The sequence below is a fragment of the Peromyscus maniculatus genome, chromosome 7, assembly GCF_049852395.1.
Source record: "Peromyscus maniculatus bairdii isolate BWxNUB_F1_BW_parent chromosome 7, HU_Pman_BW_mat_3.1, whole genome shotgun sequence".
NCBI lineage: Eukaryota > Metazoa > Chordata > Mammalia > Rodentia > Cricetidae > Peromyscus > Peromyscus maniculatus.
This window is the reverse complement of record NC_134858.1, coordinates 100,559,093-100,571,348: the sequence shown is the minus strand read 5'-3', so window position 1 is coordinate 100,571,348 and position 12,256 is coordinate 100,559,093. Positions and strand designations below refer to the sequence as shown.

Genomic DNA, 12,256 nt, shown 5'->3' with positions numbered 1-12,256 from the left:
ACGAAATAAACTGCTGAGTGTAATAAAGTATTTGTAACCTTTGCACGGTTTTTGGTTGGTTGTCTAGCTCATTTGCAGTTCTTTCTCTACATCCCTTGTCCTTTCACTTGGCTTACTCTTTTGCTTAAAGTCTGGGTTTTTATTTTTGTTAACTGACCATCTTTTCCATTATGGTTTCTGTATCTCATGTCTTGCTTAAGAAGGACCTTCCAATTAATAATTTTTGTATTTTTAATGCTTTTGTTCTTTTCTCTTTAAAAAATTTGGTTTCTTCATCCAACTGGAAAGTATGTTTATGTGCAACATATGACACAATTTTATTTTTTCCATATGGGGAACCATTTGTTGACAACATCGTGTATTGTATACCGAATATTGCATATCCCACTCAGTAGCTCTCTGGAACTTTAAGCAAAACAAGAACTTTCACCTGCTTCCACCCCTCCACATAGAGCTCTCCAGAACTCCACCCATGGTACCAAACATGTCAGCCACGCACGTGTGGCAGTTGAGTGCTTGACACGTGGCTGGTAGGAACTGAAGTAGACTACGAATGGAAATATACACCAGGTCTTGAAGAATGTACAAGTGTCATTAATCTGGGTTACACTGGTCATGTGTCGAAGTGATACTATTTTAAATAGTTTGTGCCAAATTATATTGTTAAAATTCATTTCCCTTGTTTCTTTTTCACCCTCTTGAAAGCCACACAGCTAGCTCACCTGTATTTCTGCTGGGGAGCGATGGTCTAGCTTGAACATCCAGATTGTTCATTTTGATGGGTTACATTTTTTTCATGGCACTTTAAACAGCTCACTGATTGCATGAGTTACACAAAGCAGAAACGGAAGCAGGCAGTGATTAGAACAGCCATAGCAGTCATAGCCAGGCAATGGTGGCGCATGCCTCAGGAGGCAGAGGCAGGCAGATCTCTGTGAGTTTGAGGCCCGCATGGGCTACAGAGTGAGTTCCAGGAAAGGCACAAAGCTACACAGAGAAACTCTGTCTCAAAAAACCAAAAAAAAAAGAAAAAAAAAAAAAAAAGAAAGAAAAAAGAAGAAAAGAAAGCCAGATATAGTGTACACACTTCTAGTTCCAGAGCAGGGGAGACTAGAGACAGGAGGATCTCTGGGGCTTGCTGACCAACCATCCCAGCCAAATCAGTGAGGTCAGGTTCAGTAAGAGACCCTCTCTCAAAAAGATAAGCAGTTGCTCCCACTCACGTCCAGGTTGTTTACGTAGATCTCAGCCATTTCTCTGTCATTGGGCGATCCTCATGTCTTTCTTGGGGTCCTGTTTTCCAGGTAGCCTCACTGGTGATGTGAGTAGCAGTCCAGTCATCCTTGTTCCACATCTAATATCCTCCTATGAGTGAGTACATACCATATTTGTCTTTCTGAGTCTGGGTTACCTCACTCAGGATGATTTTTTCTAGATCCATCCATTTGCCTGCAAACCTCATGATGCCATTGTTTTTCTCTGCTGAGTAGTATTCCATTGTGTATATGTGCCACAATTTATTTATCCATTCTTCAGTTGAAGAGCATCTAGGTTGTTTCCAGGTTTTGGCTATTACAAACAATGCTGATATGAACATAGCTGAGCAAGTGCTCTTGTGGTAGGGAAAGAGAGCGGGAGATCCCAGCTGGATCAAGAACAGAGAGGGAGAACAAGGAATAGGAGACCATGGTAAATGAAGACCACACGAGAAAAGGAAGAAGCAAAGTGCTAAAGAGGCCCACAGAAATCCACAAAGATACCCCCACAAAAGACTGCTGGCAATGGCCGAGAGACAGCCGGGACTGACCTACTCTGGTGATGGGATGGCCAAACACCCTAATAGTTGTGCCAGAAACCCCATCCAAGGACTGAGGAATCTGGATGCAGACATGCACGGCTAGGCCACGGGTAGAGCACCAGGAGTCTAATTAGCAAGAAAGAGGAAGGTTTATATGAGCGAGAATTGTTGAAATGAAGGTTGCATAAAGCACAGGGACAAATAGCCAAACGAATGGAAACACATGAACTATGAACCAAAGGCTGAGGGGCCCCCAACTGGATCAGGCCCTCTGAATAGGTGAGACAGTTGATTGGCTTGATCTGTTTGGGAGGCATCTAGGCAGTGGTACCAGGTCCTGGGCTCATTGCATGAGTTGGCTGTTTGAAACCTGGAACTTATGCAGGGACACTTGGCTCAGTCTGGGAGGAAGGGACTGGACCTGCCTGGACTGAGTCTATCAGGTCGATCTCAGTCCTCGGGGGAGGCCTTGATCTGGAGGAGGTGGGAATGGGGTGTGGGCTGGGGGGAAGGGGAGGGGGCAGGAAGGGGGAGAACAAGGGAATCTGTGGCTGTTATGTAGAACTGAATAGTATTGTAAAATAAAATAATAAAAATAAAATAAAATAAGAGATTAAAACAAAAAAAAGATAAGCAGTTGAGCAGTTGGGGAAGATGCCAAGCATCAACCTCTATCCTCTGCCTGTGTGTGTGCTCAGGTGCATGTGTGTGCACACATTCACACAAATACAGGCACATACGTAATTTTTATTCTAAATTTTATTTTGGGGGGCTGGAGAGATGGCTTAGTGATTAACAGCACTGGCTGTGCCGGGTGGTGTTGGCGCATGCCTTTAATCCCAGCACTCTGGAGGCAGAGCCAGGTGGATCTCTGTGAGTTCGAGGTCAGCCTGGTCAACAGGGCGAGATCTAGGACAGGGACCAAAACTACACAGAGAAACCCTGTCTCGAAAAAAAAAAAAAAAAAAGAGCACTGGCTGCTCTTCCAGAAGACCCGGGTTCAAATCCCAGCACCCACGTGGTGGCTCACAACTGTCTGTTACTTCAGGTCCAGGTCCACCTTCACACCAATGCACATAAAATAAAGTTAAATAAAATTATTTTTAAAAATTATTTTTACCTTTCTTTTATTGTATGTGTATGAGTAATTTTCTCACATATATGTCTGCAAATTATGTGGGTGTCTGGTACCTAACGTCAGAAGAAGGCATCAGATCCCCCTGAAACTGGAGTTATGGACAGTTGTAAGCTGCCATGTGGGGGCTGGGAATCAAACCCAGATCCTCGGCAAAAACAGTAAGTGCGCTTGACTACTGAGCATCTCTCCAGCCCCATTTTTTTTTTTTTCAAGAAAAAGAAAAAACATGAGAATCCTTCCTAGTCAGTGCCTTAGGCTAAAGCCTGGAGATGCCTATTTGTGATAGGAAAAGGAATAGAGAGTCTTGGCTGGGTTGGAAGCCATATTAAAACTGCAGTGAGGGATTATTTCTCACCAGTACAGCAGACGTTTAACACATCCTATTGGCACAGATGTGGGGAAACAGCCACTTGAATACCTTGCTGGTTTGGGTTTCAGCTGAGGCAAATCCTCCAGAGGGCAGTTTGACAATGCGCGGTGGCTGCAAAAGCTGGTGCCTCCTGAGCCAGCGCTTCAGCATCAAGGCGCTGACCTTCTGCATACATCTGTGTATTTGTGTAAGAGTTAATATTAGAGATGACTTTAGCAACACTGTCTGCCAGAAGATTGAAAGCCTGGCGGCCTGTCAGCAGAAGGAGTCCATGTTTATGACCTATCATGAGTATCTTAGAAAAGATGGAAGTGGGTGACCATCTGGACCTTGGGTTAGGGATGTGGTTGGAGCCAAAGGGAAGAGACATTCGTGGGCTTGGCAGGTACAAGTTGTCCCCTGAATCCATTCTCCTCTTTGTCAACACTCAGACAGTTTTGGCTATGCCAATCTGCCAGCCTCCCTTGGGTTTTACCTAAATTCTCATAGGTGGGGATTCTTTGACTTGTGATCTCCTTTTCATGCAGGTGTGGCGGCCTCAACAGGGCACAGGGCCTGAACAGAGGTGGAGCAGGACAGTGGGAACGGCCTGTGACTCCTTACTCATCAACTTACTTACGCCCGGGCAGACTTATGTGAGAAGGAAGTTTCTGTCAAACTGGAGTCACTGGGAACTCTGCTTTGATGGCTTTTTCTTCAAAGTGTTTGTTTATCAGAACACAGGCCTTTATTTAGGGAGAAAGCCTACAGAATCTTCTGAATAAAGCCACCTGCAGGTCTGTACTTGATTTGAGCTCATTCACATTCCAAGCAACTGTTCCTGAGGTAAGAAGAGCCACACATGACTTTAGACTACTGACTAGATGCTTGCTTTAGAGTCCTTTCAGTGACTTGATGATGTTTAAAAGTTTTTCGGAGAAAAAAAAAAAAAAAAGGCCTGGCGGCGGTGGTGCACACCTTTAATCCCGGCACTTGAGAGGCAGAGCCAGGTGGATCTGTGTGAGTTCGAGGCCAGCCTGGACTACAGAGTGAGTTCCAGGACAGGTACCAAAACTACATAGAGAAACCCTGTCTTGAAAAACCAAAAAGAAAAATTAAGAATTTTTTTTTTTTGGGGGGGTATGGATTTGAAATTTGGGGGCACAAGAAAAAGGAAAAAGTGAGAGAAAACCCAAGGAATGTTCTTTTCAGTTGTGACAGTGTCTGCAGAGTTGGGGATATGAACTCCACCCCAGTGCTCTCCTGTAGCTGAGTGCATTCCTAGTAGGGGTGATCGGATGTTCTAAAGCCAAGCAGCTAGCCTAATTTCCCCAGCTTTCCCCACAATGCCAGCACACCTCTGTTTACTATAACGTGCTGCAGCAGAAAGAACAAGAGGAGCCCTCATGGCAGGGAAGCACCAACTCCCAAAAGTTGTCTATAGATTTAATAAAAATAAAATCTGTGTTTATTGAGTATTTATTATTGACTCATTACTGAACCAAGTGTTTTTATCTAATCATCTCAGTTAATTTTCAAAATAATCACACGTGATTGGTATTATTTAGATCCCATTTTATAGATGAGAAAAATGAGGCATGATTTGGGAAATGGTCCCAGTACTTTCCATACACCTAGAAAACGGTACAGCTGAACGTTGATTGCAGGCCATTTGATTCCAGAGTCCACATTCGCTGTTCTAAAGCAATAGGTTACTGTACTTTAAACTTCTTTCTTCGTTCTGACTCTTCCAGGCGTCTGTCTTCTCTGCTCTCTTTCAGGGTTGGTTTCCTCCATGATCCCCTAACCACTGGTTATTTGTCACCCTGGTCTTGTGTATTGTGAATTTAAAAAAAAATTCTCCGGATGGATGGTTTGCCTACATGTGTGTCTGAGCATCATTTTCATGCCTGGTGCCGTGGAGCCAGAAGAGCCTGGAAAATGAATTACAGACAGCTGTGAGCTACCACATGGGTAGCTGGGATTCGAACCCAGGTCCTCTGGAAGAGTAATGAGTGCTCTTAACCACTCTACCATCTATCCCTCCAGCCACTGCATCTTGGAGGTGCAAGTTCTAGTGGTGTGCTCTGGGGAGCACATAGACTCTCTACGGGTTCATTTCCTACCCATGCTTTCTCGATCCTGGGGTTACTTGCTGCCAGGACATCCCTCCACCTCCCTGGCCTCAGCTCAGGAGTAGTCACTCTCCAGGGGATAATGCTGCTGCTAATGCCTGCTCAGCACAGGAGGAGCAGAATGAAGATCCTCCAACCAGATGCTCTGAATTAAACGCGCTGGTGTTTACCCAGGGGCACCTTCCCCTTCCTTGAGTCCCTTGACCCTGAACTTGGAGCTGTTCCAAAGTCACTCCCACCTCCAAAGCGGGACCTTCTCTGGGTGTGTTTTACGGCGTGGTTTTCTCTGATCTTGTTTTGCTGCTAATTTGATACCATCTGCTTTCTTTTACATGATTTCTCAATTTTGTGAGGGGATCCATTCATAAGAAATAAAATGTTTCTGCATGACAAAATAACTATAAACAAAGGCAAAAAACAGAAGACAGAAATCTTTGCAGTTTCACCGCAGTCGAAGAACTGTGTTATGTGAGGAACTTTTGCCAGCTGACATAAACAGACATTGGTGTACACACATACACACATCTATAGTTCAACAACAATAAAAATAGGAAAGAAAAAAAAACAGACAATCTACAGAAAATGCAAATAATTTGGAAATGTATTAAAACGCTTAATTCTAAAGGTCTTTTAAAAATATGTATTTATTTTTATTTTACATGTATGGCTATTTTGCCCACATGTTTGTCTGTATACTACTTGCATGCAGTCCCTACAGATGACAGAAGAAGTGTCAGATCCCCTGGAACTGGAGTTACAGATGGTTGTGAGCCACCATGTGGATGCTGGGAATCAAACCCTGGCCCTCTGGAACAGCAGTCAGTATTTTTAAAGCTGAGCAGTCTCTCCAGCCTCCTTAACCATAGTGAAAAGAAAAATTAACCTTCCCTAATCAATAATGGTGTGGTACTTTGAATAAAAATGATCCCTATAGGTTCATAGGGAGTGACACTATTAGGAGTTGTGACTTAGTTGGAGTAGGTGTGGCTTTGTTGGAGGAAGTGCCTCACTAGGGTGGTGGGCTTTGAGGTCTCAGAAACTCAAGCCAGATCTTTTCCTGCTGCCTGTAGATCGAAGTGTAGAACTCTCAGCTCCTTCTCCAGCACCATGTCTGCCTGCATGCTGCCATGCTTCCTGCCATGACGATAATGAACTAAACCTCTGAAACTGTAAGCAAGCCCCCATTTAAATGTTTACCTTAATAAGAGTTGCCATGGGCTGGGCGGTGGTGGTGCATGCCTTTAATCCCAGCACTCGGGGAGGTAGAGGCAGGCGGATCTCTGTGAGTTCAAGGCCAGCCTGGTCTACAGAGCTAGTTCCAGGACAACTAGGGCTGTTATACAGAGAAACCCTGTCTCAAAAAACCAACCCCCCCAAAAAAAAACAAAAACAAAAAGCAAACAAACAAAAACAAAAAACAAAAACCCACTGTGACCAATAGAAACTGGACCACTTTCTAGCAGTTTAACAGCATGGTATTGGTCACAGTGTGGACCAGCTTCTAACAGTTTGACAGCATGGTATTGATCACAGTGTGGTGAAACAGGTACTTCCATACATGATTGATGGAGTGAAAAATCACTGGAGGCTCCTGTACAGATAATTTGACAATTATCTATCCATTTCACAGGCCTATATTCTTTCCAGCTCAGCTCTTCCACTTCTAGTACTTCAATCTGAAGATGTGTTTGCACATTAGGCACACAAATGAGGCTACTGTCCTAGGTAGCTTTTTGTTCTTTTTATTGCTATGATAAACACCAGGACCAAACGCAACTTGGGAGAGAATGGGTTTATTCCATTTTATGCTTCCACATCACAGTTCATCATTGAGGCGACTCAGGGTAAGAACTCAAACAGGAACCTGGAGGCAGAAACTAAAGGAGAGGCCACGAAATGCCCTTCTCTGGCTTGCTCAACTTGTTTTCTTAGACAACCCAGGACCGCCACCTGTCCAGGGGGAGCCCTGCCTACAGTGGGCTGGACCCTCCAACTTCAATCGTCAATCTAGAAAATGCACCCCTTCCCCAGAGTTGCTCACAGGCCAACCTGGTGGAGGCAGTTCCTCAATTGAGGTTTCCTCTTCCCAGAAGACTTGAGTTTGTGTCAAGTTGAAAAATGCCCACCAACGCCGTCACCCACTGCACTGTTTTCATGTGATTACAGAAGTCACTGGGAAGCACCCGCCCGTCTGCAGTGCAGTGTGTTACAAGCCACGGTGTGAGTGCGCCTGCGTTTATGGCCATAAAGAAAACCGAGAAGCCTCTTTCATGTATGGATTCTATATGGGAGCCAGAGAAAAAGCAGGGTGGCACAGAGGGCAAGAAGAAGAACAAAAATACAGTTTGGATGCTTGAGTTTGCTGCTCATGGCTGGCACCACCTGAGAATGACTGCCTGGGGCAAATGATTAGGGACCTGCTGAAAATGAAACTTCCCTGCAGACCAATGGAACATTCTAGGCCTTCAGATCCAGGTGAGTGCTCTTCTTTCATCACGAGTTTGCTTTCTGATTCTCAGAACCCAGAAATGGCACGGTACTGACTAGATACTTTCCTGTTTTCCGCCTCTGTGGTAAGTCTGCTTCCCTGCCTCACTGGTCGCTTCTCTTTCCTATGTTGTCCCCAACTTCAGGAAAGGGGTTTGGGATTGGGGAGGGGTGATAGGCATGCCCCTCCTCTGCTCTCTGCTCCCATCTGGTCATTTAAGTTCGATTTCCTTTTTATTTGTGTATTTATGAATTTGTTTGTTTTTGCAGTGTTAGGAATGAAACCTGGGGTCCCAATCATTCTAGGCATCCCCCTAATTCTTAATCTCTAGTGAATATGGTCATGCTCAAAATAGTATGAATGCACATGTGTGGAGAAAGACAGACAGAGAGCCACAGACACTGAGACAGAGAAGGATTTTAAGGAATTAGTTCACCTGCTGGTGGGACAGGCAAGGCTGAAATCTGTAGCAGCCAAAGGCATTGGACATAGAAGGAAGAGTTAATGGTCAAGCCTTGAGGCCAGAACTTATGGACTAGAAACTCAGCCCAGGTTCCTTTGTTGTCTAGAAACCAGTCTTTGCTGTTAGGGCTACAACTAACAAGATGGGCCACCCACCCGGTGGAAAGCGATCTCAGAGTCTACGGAGTTGAACATTAATTCCGTCTAAGATATATTTGCATGGCATTATTTACACTGGTGTTTACCAAACAACTGGGCACCAGAGCTTAATCAAGTTGGCGTGCTTCAAGCACCACAGCCAGCCTTCCTGTGGCCGCTGTATTTATGCCATTCACTGCTGTTGCCATCAAACAGGTCCTCACCACGCTCACGCCTGTGCCCAGCCATGACACTTTCCAGACACCTGCGCTACAGCAGAGATCACAGGAGTGTCCTTGTCACTCATGTCAGAATCATTCCACGGTTTCCTCTAAACATTAGCGGAAGGATTTCCCACAGGAACTGGGCCCCCGCTGAAGTGGATTTCTTTTTGCTGGCCTCTTTATTGGATGAATTCATCTTGACATAATGGCAGCCATCTTGAGTTGTAGCAGAGAGGCTCAGGCCCAGAAGAACCTGATTGAGTTTTCCTGCATAGTTTCCCAGCAAACTGTAAATAGACACAACATTAGAGTGGCATGTGGAGTTTTACAGCTGGGCCGTGGTGCTAGGAATGTGCCTGTCTCTTTGATACCAGTGTAAGATAAACCAGGTACATTCCACTTTTATGAGGTCACTTTTGTCCTAGCCAATACACGCAGCTCTCCTTCTGACCCAAACTGTGAGGGTCCCCTTGGTCTTGTTGCAGCCCAGGACCTTACTGCTGTCAGCAAGTCACCTGATGAACTACATTCTGTGTAATCCTGAATCTCTTTGCCCTTTTGTTTGGTGTTTCGGTCTCACGGCACCTTGGAGACTGGGTTGTCTCAAAACAATGTAATGATAATAAAAATATAATGATAGCCACTCTATGAGCTTTCTCTGTGTTTTTGTGATATAATGTGTTTTGGGAAAGCACTTTTTTTTTAATGGTGCTGTCAGAGACATCATTAGCCCAAGAAAGAAGAGACATTTTCCCCCATTCAAAAGGGTCCTTGGGCAGAGGATGTGGTCAGTAGAGAGTTTATCTAGTGCGTATGAAACCCTGGGTTTGATCTTCAACAAAGCATAAACCAGATTATGAGACGTGCCTATAATCCCAGTATTTGGGAAGTAGAGGCAGGAAAATTGTAAATTCAAGGCTATATTTGACTGCCTAGTGAGCTTGAGATTACCCTGGACTATATAAAACCATATATAAAAAATAAATAAGGCCAGGCATTGCTGGCACACAGCTTTAATGCTAGCACTTGGGAGGCAGAGGCAGGCGGAGCTCTGTGAGTTCAAGGCCAGCCTGATTTACAGAGTCCCAGGACAGCTGAGACTGTTACATAGAAAAACCCTGTCCCGGGGTGGGGGATGGGCAGGTGATGCTGAAGAAGGTGAATTGGATGTGCTAAGAGTAGGAGTGAGATGGGGTGGGATGGGAACAAAGTTTTCAGGCAAGAAGGCGTAGACCAGCCAACTGTGGCTTCGAAGAGGAGCATCTCAGGTACTATGAGGAGCTTGTCTTTGGACACTGAGCAGTTGCCCTGGGTGCTGCCAGGGTCCCAGTCTCTGAGTTCTGTCCGGGATACAGTGCCTGGAGGATCATCTCAGATTCCTGACTAGAGAGACGATGGCATTCTAAGCTGGAGCCTACATTTTAGCAAGGGCTATACTACTGACTATCCTGGGGATACCCCAAGACCAGAAGTCATCTCCCCCAAGTGTTACTGACTTGACAAGCTTGGTTTCCAGAATGATCTATGAGAAGGAGAGAGAACACAGGAAATGACTGTCACAGGATATGCTGTGCACCATGGTGACTAGGCCTCAGAGACAGATTTATTTATTGGAGAAAATAAAATGAGGGTACTATCATTCTTGTGCTTAGAGGGACCCTTGCTAGTTAGAAGGTGTACATTCTTGGATAATCTAACTTCGCTCTTAGACCCCTTCTGCTAAGTTCTGTTACCTCCAAAGTCTATCCTACATAGGGTCATTAACCCAAATGTCCTTCCTCTTTGGAGTCCATCTCCACCCAGGACTCTGGAGATTCTCCCTTCTTCCTGACAACACAATCTCTTGGAGGGTCAGTTTACACTGCCAGAACCTCTTGCTTATTGCAGTGCCCTTGTTTCTTCAAATCAAGCATTCTTCTGCAGGGAAAGCTAGAGGTCTCCAACCGTTCCACACTAGACCAGCTTCATAAGAGGCTAATAACTGTTCCAGCAGACTCTCTGTCCCTGAGTTTGGAAAGCACAGCCTACGAGTGCTTGCTTTGGGAAAGTCAGATGCGCATTAGCAGGGAAGATCCTCAGAAGTACGTTAAGCGGCATTCTCCTCAGTCATTTCGTGCTCATTTCGCGGCAGGGCACTTCTCCCATGGCATGCCTGCTGGCACCGTCAGCTCTACAGACGCTGTCTGGGACTCTGATGCAGTAGAAGGAACACCAGACGTAGGACAAAAGGAACTTTGTCCAACTTAGCATGGCCTCCTGTACTTCCTTGGAGTAATCTCTTTCCGTTTGCAAAGTGAGTCGATAGGTCTGGTAGTTTTGTTCAGAGCTGTGACTGAATCTTGGAGCAATTTAAAAACTGGAGCTGAGCATTCATCCAAGAGTATAGGCAGAGCATTGACTGGCAAACAGAGAGATCCTCCATGATCTGACAGAGCAGACCAGACCCCAACACCTAGACCTCCCCGGATCTATGACTCCAGGCACATTACAAGCCCTTGTTAGTGGAGTTGATAATGCCTGCTCCACAGTGGGCCCTAGGAGAAGGTGACATAAGATTTTTTTTACATATAATATATACTGACTACAGTTTCTTCTCCCTGTTCCTCCCCACCTCCCCTCCCATCCAGATCTGCCCCCTTTCTGTTTCATTGGGAAACAAACAGGCTTCTAAGGGATAGTAATATAATATAAAATAAAATCTAATAAGATAAAACAAACACAAATACATCAGAATAGGACAAAACAAACGGAAGGAAAAGAGCCCAGGAAAAAGCACAAGAAACAGATATAGACACAGAGATTCACTCGTTCACACACTCAGGAGTCCCATAAAAACACAAAACCAGAAGTCATATACACAAAGGACCTATACAGTTCAAAAAAAAAAAAAAAAAGGAAGAAATTAAGCAATGATAAAATTAAAAGAAGAAAGAGCCCTAACACAACATTATAAGACAAGAAACTACCTAACATACCATTGAATTTGTTTTCTGTTGGCCATCTACTGCTGGTCATGTGGCCCACCCTTAAGTGTAGCTAATTATCCCAGTGAGAACTTCCTTGGAGAAAATGACATTTTCATTTGCAAGTGATTGTCAATTGAAGATACCCTCTGGGTTAGGGACGGGGCATGTGTCCACTTCTGCTCTCAGCTCTAGGACCCCATCTGGTGCAGACCTGTGCAGGCCCTGTGCATGCTGGCTCAGTGTCATTCACACGGACGTGCTAGGAGAGGCTGTGGGGTTAGTCTGAGACCCGTTAGGAAAGCCTTATGCAGAGCTGAGACGGAACACTGAGGGTATCCATATTCCAAAGAAACTGTGGAAAAGAGTGACTAGAGGCTTGGGAGAAGCAGATGGGGAGTTGTGGGATCTGGCGCAAGGATGTGGTTGCCGATTGTGTGAAGCGCTTTGGGGAGGAAACACTTGCCCAATACGTGGCAGGCCCTGGATTCCATCCTTATCAACACACACACACACACACACACACACACACACACACACACACACACGGGGGGGGGGGGG

At 45.1% G+C, this 12,256-nt stretch overlaps 1 long non-coding RNA gene across 2 annotated transcripts; it reads left to right on the top strand.

The window, feature by feature from the left end:
• The first annotated feature begins 1,067 nt into the window (after window positions 1–1,067).
• Window positions 1,068–11,963, top strand: LOC121830966 (uncharacterized). Of its 2 annotated transcripts, none has more exons than XR_013052909.1 (3): window positions 1,068–1,371; window positions 3,834–4,131; window positions 5,067–11,963. It is a non-coding gene; the product is annotated as an uncharacterized LOC121830966 (long non-coding RNA). The 2 variants fall into 2 exon arrangements; XR_013052908.1 differs by having other exon boundaries at window positions 3,834–6,589; window positions 7,587–11,963.
• The last annotated feature ends 293 nt before the right edge of the window (window positions 11,964–12,256 follow it).